Below are 7,605 nucleotides of genomic sequence, written 5' to 3'. Positions count from 1 at the left end.
ATATTGTGAATAATTCATACTAAATTGTCAATTTTTAGACTGAGCACCTTTTCCGTATTTCATTTCATTCCTTGGAGAAGGAAGTCTTCCTTCTAAGATTCTCTGCATCTCCTTCCCAGTGGTTCTTCAAATATATTATGAATAAAAATCAAAACACTTTTTTGGTATGCTATTTATTTATTTATTTATTTATTTATTTATTTATTTTCTTCCAATTGAGAATAAGAATGTGCTATTTTAGAAACCAGTCTTTTGAGTGGGGCTGCACGTTTTCTGTTACAGAAAGGATCAGCTTTAGTAGCTCTCAAGATCAAAAGACCTGGAAGATGTGATTTATCCCACAGGCACCAGAGAATTCTGTGACATCCACAGAGTAACAGCGCACAATGTCTTCTAGTGGAAGGAACTGCGAAGATGAAAAATGAGATCTTACCTTTGAAAAGACCCTTATCCCTGCATTACTACTCATTTTCTGAAGTTCTTCATGCTCTGATGCCAAATAAGGAGAAAAATGAGAGTTGTTTTATTCCTTCCTAGCTCAGCTTTTTCAAGTGGAAAGCAGCCAGAGAGACCTCTGAGTGATAAAACTATCACCGCTAATTCTGATACAGTTACCATTTTACCATTATCTCACCTCAGGGAAGAACAGATCTCTGGCTTCTTTCCAGGAGGAACTCCACTCTCAAGATACAAATAAATTTCAACTGCCAAGGAGTCTGGTCCAGACCACGAGGCTGCAGCCAAGCTCCTTGATCTCTGAGCATTAGTCTCAGGACTTTGCCCAGGTATTTAACACTGGAATGAAAACCTGCAGAGCAAAATGTTTTACAAAGTTGAACAGATCCATACTGCTGAAGTCCTGCCACTGCTGTGTGGCCCAGTGTTCACAAAAGGAATCAGGACTGCAGGCTGGAGCCAAACTGGAAATGGCAGCCAGAAAGTAATGGAGCTGGGAAAATAATGACTTTTTCAACATTAAGAAGAAAAATGTCGAACCTTTTAATTTATATGGTCAAGGTAAAGGTGTCGAAGAAGGAAAGCAAAAAATTCTTTGGAAGTGCTCCAGATAAATCCTTAGGAAGGATGTGAAGAGGAATATTAGAAATAAGTAAAGACCTTTTTGGAAACACAAAAAGGAACCAATTAGCTGAGAAAGATATTTTTTTATATTCTGAGGAGCATAGAGATCAAATTAGAAACTAGTTAAGATCAGACAGAATTACTCTGAGATGTACGTCATACTAAATATGCAGAAATATGCCTCTTTGCTTTGGTTTCTCCTATTCTCCATAAAACCCTAAACCAACTGATCATTTAATTCCATTTTATATAATAGCTGCAATAGTGGAGAGAACAAAAATTAAGACAATGCATGAAGAAAGAAATTACTCAAATGGAACTGAAAGAAAAATTTTGAAACAACAGTAGATTTTAGCATGGTGCCTTGCTCTTATTCATTTCAGAACACTGGAAGAACAGATAATGATGTAGTAACAAATATAACTTATTTTACACAAATCAGACAGCTGCTCCAAAAGTAATGCCTCCTCCTTTATTATATTGGCCCACTATATCACTATGGGTGACACACAGTGTGGTAGTAGAAACCTTCCTGACAATATGCTGTTACATTTTGGTGCTGGATGACAGATAGCAGCAGAGGGCTGCCTGACAAAATGGCATCTGACATGGAAATGTGTGTAAAGAAAAAAGGTAAATTGAACTCCTCCTTGCAAAGACAGTGGCACAAATTGATGTTCACTCATGCTTACTGATCATTTCTGGATACCAAACAATGGATATGAGCACAGTGAGGCTTTTGGTGGAACATTTTAGCAGTGATGACAGCAATGTAAAAGGCAGGTTATGATCCAGATGGCCATCACAAAATGAAGAGTGTGTTGAACAATTTATTTGTGCAAATAATTCATTTGTGACCAGGGAATTCTGGTGCTGAATATCGGCTTCAGTGCATTGGAAATCATGGTGACAAAGTTGGAGTATTACAAGGTTTGTGCAGGTGAATGCCATGAATGATCACACTGGAACAGGAAGAACACTGTATGCAAGTTGGTCAGGAGTTACTGAACTAACATGAAGCTGAAGGTGACAGTTTCCTGAATCGCATCATTACTGGTGATGAGACATGGCGTCACCACTACGAACCGGAGTCAAAACAGCAATCCACGTAGTGACTACATGTAAATTCTCGATGAAGGGAAAAGTTCAAGATGCAGCCGTCTGTGTGCTCAAAGTCAGTCCAGAGGAGGAAAAAACCTTTCATTTGCAACACAGTAATGACTGTCCCCACATCACTTTAAAGACTGTGGAGCACATTTCCAGCCTTGGTTGGACTGTCCTATCACATCCAATGTATACTCCTGATTTGATACTTTCTGATTTCTATCTGTTTGGGACAACAGAAGATGAACTTTGTGGGCAATTGTGTCAGCACAGCAGCTGTGGAAGAGTGGTTCACTGTCTGAGATTCCTGGTTTTCTATTTATTCTGAAATCATCATTAACATAGGTCAAACTAATTAAAATATAATAATAACAATCATAATAAAAAATAACAATAATAATGACATTAACAATAAAAATATTAAACAAACAACCTCAACAGTAACAACAACAATAATATTTATTACCTCCAATGTACAAATTGCAAATCTTAACAAACAGGTAGTCAGAAATGAAAGGCAAAGATGTCTATAACTATTGCTGGAAACAAATCCAAAGATTTTGTTCTTACTGATGTAACTAGACACCACTCCAGAACTTTAAAGATGGATATCTAGCTCTCAAGCACACCCCAAGATCCTTAGCATTCACTGATAGAGGAGAATCTAGATATGAGAACACATTTTCTTGTATATTTCCAACAGTTTGAGGATTATACAGATTCAGATCTGCCAGACATCTCAGGCTTTCTTAATTATACCCAGTCAAAAGCCAATCTGAACTTTTGTTTTTGCTCCTAATGATTGACTGCCCCCATCTTCCCTGAAGCTACTAACAGCAGGTAGCAGTCACCACTTATGTACATGATAATCAGTATCTGCTGACAGCTGTACTCAAGCACAGCTAAGTGACAGCCAAATCACTAACTGAACCAGAGAAGACATTTCCTAGTGAAATGGCAGTTGATTTAAGTTCCTAAAATTTTCTAACGCTTGTTCAGCCTAGAGTACCTTTCCTTATATAGCATACTTAAAAACTGGTGGAGGACTAATGGAAATAGAACTAATGGGAATGAAACTGAGGTAGAAAACACTGTCAAGAATTTAAAGAGTTTAAAGGAATTAAAATGGAATTATATGAGAATAAGTTTAAGTCATTTAGAATTCTAACATAACAAAACAGGTAGTACTTAGTGCAAGGATGAATTACCTTTGGTTCAAACGAGAAGAGAAAGACACAAGAAGTGAAGGAGCAGCAACTCAGCAGACAATGTAGAATGACAATGTAGAATGGTGGAATTTCACCTTATGGAAGAGAGATTGCTATTATCTCTGTGAGCCTCATCTTTAAGATAATTACTACACAGAGTCTAAGAAACACTGCAGAGGAAACAAGTTTGTGTTTATACTATTGAACAGATGTTGACTTTAGACCTCAGATAGAAAGGATGCACATTACTATATCAGAGTGAAAAACCTTGGCCGCTAATCTTTTTTGTATTTCTAGCAAGTCTCAATAGCCACTCCTGGAGCTACAGATGAGGGAAAGAATATCAATGCAACACCTTTTTTTTTTTTTTTTTTTTTTTTTTTTTGTCTGGAATGAACAAAATCTGATGAAAAGATTGAAGGAAGAAACAGTGAGTTTTATCAACAATCCTGCCACTAATTTATCACCTTTGTCAAACAACCAGTCTTTCAGTAATGTTACCAGAAATCTTCATTTGCAAATGTATGTTAGCATGCGTTATAAGCCTGTATTAGACTTCAGTGAATTGGAATAAAGAAAAAGTTTGCACACACAGGCCAGGTCCTCTCCAAGGTACTCTCAAAGGATGGAATAAAGAGTAAAATCATATTTTTTCATGTACAAAGCAAATCATGAAGGATTTTTTCAGTCACCACAAAGAGAAGCGTACAAGGTGCTCCCTGATCCTATTCACAAAAGTGCCAGGTGTTTATATAATCCCAGAATGATATTTCAGGGATAATACAGAGGAATGTAATTGATGTCATACATATAACATTAACTGGGAGAGGACAGTAGTATAAAGAATATATTTCCTTCCTTTTTTTTTTTAATGATTTGTGTACTATTCATGCATATTTTTGTTTAAAGTAATTTAAAATATCTAAAACAGAATATGAACTTTGTTTGATTTCCTATGTCTGTTTTTTATCCTATATTTATTTATATCTTCTGAGAAATTGCTTTAAGATTCAATAATTTTATATTGTGATAGACAGATGTTCATCTCATGTAAGATCATGTACAATCTTTTCAACCAGCCTACAGTAAAAAATTAAATATGAATCCTTGCTTCAAGAAAACAAATAATTTTGTAATTTTGCAAATACTTTTTAATGGATAGGAGGCAGAAATACTTTCGGAGAAGAATATGCATGGTGGAAATACAGTAATATGTGAGGGCTGCTGCAAAAAACAATGCCTCCAACTTTATTATGTTGCCCCACAGTGTGAGAGGTAGATGTTGGTGGAACGGCGGTAGAGGTTCCCATTCCTGCCAGTATTCTCTTACATGTTTTTGCCATGTGAGAGGTGGCAGCGGAGGGGCAGTCTGACAAATGTTGTGTGACAATGGGAGTGCATATGATGCAAAGGTGTGGAACTCCAGGCAGGAAAAATGGCAACCACTGACATTTATTGATACTTGCTGAGTGTTTATGGAGACAAAATAGTTGATATGACTACAGTGAGGTGGTGGGTGCTGTGTTTCAGCAGTGGTGACAGAAACTGTGGCTCAATTCCAGTGGTGCAGAATTTTATGGGCACAGCATGCAGGCTCTGTTCCACCGCTGGTGAAAATGTATAGTACAGCTACTAGCGGTGAGATTGTTGAAAAACTGTACTTAGTAGCTGAGAATTTGTTCTATCAAATAGTATTATTGTGCTCTTTGTCTCTGTTGTAGTTTCCATGGAAATAAATATGGGGCATTAATTTCAGAGTAACCCATGTAAATAAGAAAATAGATGGGGAGGAAAAAAAAGACTTTTTTCAAATGCGATTTTGAGACTTCTGGCACTGTTAATAATTTGTGTGGAAAATAACATTTTCATGTCTGTTTAATCCTATGCCAAGACAGCTGCTGGTGCAGTAGCTATCTGCAACAAATTAGAGGGCAGTTAAAGTGAGATTTTCCACAATCAAGAACAAAGCAGGACCAGTTAGCATGAGGACAGCTTGTTCTTGTTGCTAATGTGTTTAAATACTTGCTGTATATAATTTGAAACAGCTTTTGTGTGAGGACGCCTTCTCTGGTTTCTGAGGTCTGGTGCTAAATCAGAACCAAATGGAAAGAGTTGAATAAGAAACTGACAAATTATACACTGACATCTCCTGCTCTGGCTCTTTTTTTTTTTTTTCCTTCTTCTTTGTTATTCATTTAAAAGTTAATTTCCCTCAATATTAAAATATTTAATATGTGACATCTGGTTGAAATCTGGAGCTTGTAGCCAGCATTTTGCTGAAGGAAAGCTCTCAATAACTATGATGGCAGATATAACACACTTACAAATTATTTAAAGATGTATTACCTTCCGTATTAAGGAAGTGGATGTTAAAAAGATTCAGTGCCTTTTTAATGGCTGGGCTGAATTTCAAGAGCTTTAATCGATGAAACTTTATTTCACTGCAAGGTGAAACACACTGGCTGATCTCCTTGGGATCTGAGCAGCTTGTCACGTATCAAACTAAAACTTTCATTTTAAAATTCAATTGTATTCTGGGAATTATGCCTAGAGAAAATTATACATGATATTCTTTTTTCCTTTTTCCTTTTTTCTTTTTACTTAATAGGTAAAAGGCACCACATTGCATGAGGTGAGAAATCCAGATTTGTTAAAATTCATGCAAAGATTATTGATTTCAGCGAGACCTCGAGTCCAGAATTGCAATGGAAACAGCTAGGTAATGTGATGATAAGTAAGAACAAGTTGAGTTGCTGTTAAGTAATTACATTGCTGTTTTAGAATCCAAATATATTTAAACCCCTCCTGTCTTTGACTTTAAGGAAAAGAGACTGAATTGCTCTTCAGTGTATTTATCATAATAGAGCTAATGTGGCGCCTGACTTTTTGGTAAATATGGTTGGGAAGTACTGCTGTCAAGTTCTATCTTTTCTGGTGCTTTCTGAAATAAAAAATTTTTCACATAAGGATTGCTTCAGTAAAAGATAAAGTTTCCCAAAAAATTTACTCAAGTTTGTTTCAAGTTTCAGGTAAATGTATTAAAAAATACAAGTCTTTTTCACATTAAAGAAAAAAAAAAAGTCATTTGATATAAAGAATTCAAATAAAACTAAAAGAGATCAATGCTAGTACCTCCAGACCTGGGTATATGTCTATATTAAACAAACTTTGTTGAACTATGATTTTAAAAATGCAGTATACACCAAACTTGTCAGCCTGTGCTTTAAGATACAGGAAGAGTCCCAGTGAAAAGTACATTGATTTTTCTTCATAGTTTTGAGCTAGATATCCTCTGCCAGCTAGGTGGTGAAGCAAGTGATAAGCTGAAAATTGTAGCAACTCCTGAAGGTCACTGTTGGCCTAATGTGACCTAGTTCCATCCCCATGAATAAAAAATTAGCATTTAAATGTGACAGAATAAGGATGCACAGAAGAGATCTTCAAGGAAACAAATAGCACATGAGTGCGGAAATAGATATGATATAGACAGATTTGAGCCATGGGCCCAAGAGTATGTCATGAGGTTCAGTAAACCCAAATGCAAGGTCTTGCATCTCTGAGTCATGGCAACCCCTACTATCAGTACAAACTGGGGAATATAAGGATAGAGTAAAGTTGTGCTGAAAATGACTTGGGGATACTGGTGGATGGCAAGCTGGACATGAGCCAGTAATGTGCCCTTGCAGCCCAGAAAGCCAACCATATTCTTGGTTGTGTCCGAAGAAATATGTATGGTCAGCAAGTCAAGGGAGGTGATCACCATTCTTTAGTAGTGAGATCTCACCTGGAGTACTGTGTGCAGATGTGAAGTCTTCAGCACAAGAAAGACATTGAACAGTTACAGCTTGTGCAGAGGAAGGCTTCAAAATGATCCCTTCCCTGTGTCTTGTGAAGACACAATGAGAGAATTGATGCTGTACAGTCAGGAGAAGAAAAGACTCCAGGGAGACCTGAGAGAGGTCTTTCAACATCTAAAGGGGGGGCTAAAAGAAGGAAGGGGACAGACTCTTTTGTGGGATCTGTTGTGATGAGACAAGGGAAAATAGCTTCAAAATAAAATAGGTTAGATTTAGTTAAGATACAAGGAAGAAATTTTATACAGCAAGAGTGGCAAGGCATTGGCACTGGTTGCCCAGAAAGGTGGTGGATGACTCGTCTGTGGAGACGTTCAAGGCCAGGCTGGAGGGGCTTTGAGCAAACTGGTCTAGTGGGA

Source organism: Tetrao urogallus, assembly GCF_951394365.1.
Source record: "Tetrao urogallus genome assembly, chromosome: Z".
Classification (NCBI taxonomy): domain Eukaryota; kingdom Metazoa; phylum Chordata; class Aves; order Galliformes; family Phasianidae; genus Tetrao; species Tetrao urogallus.
Note: the sequence above shows the minus strand (reverse complement) of the source record.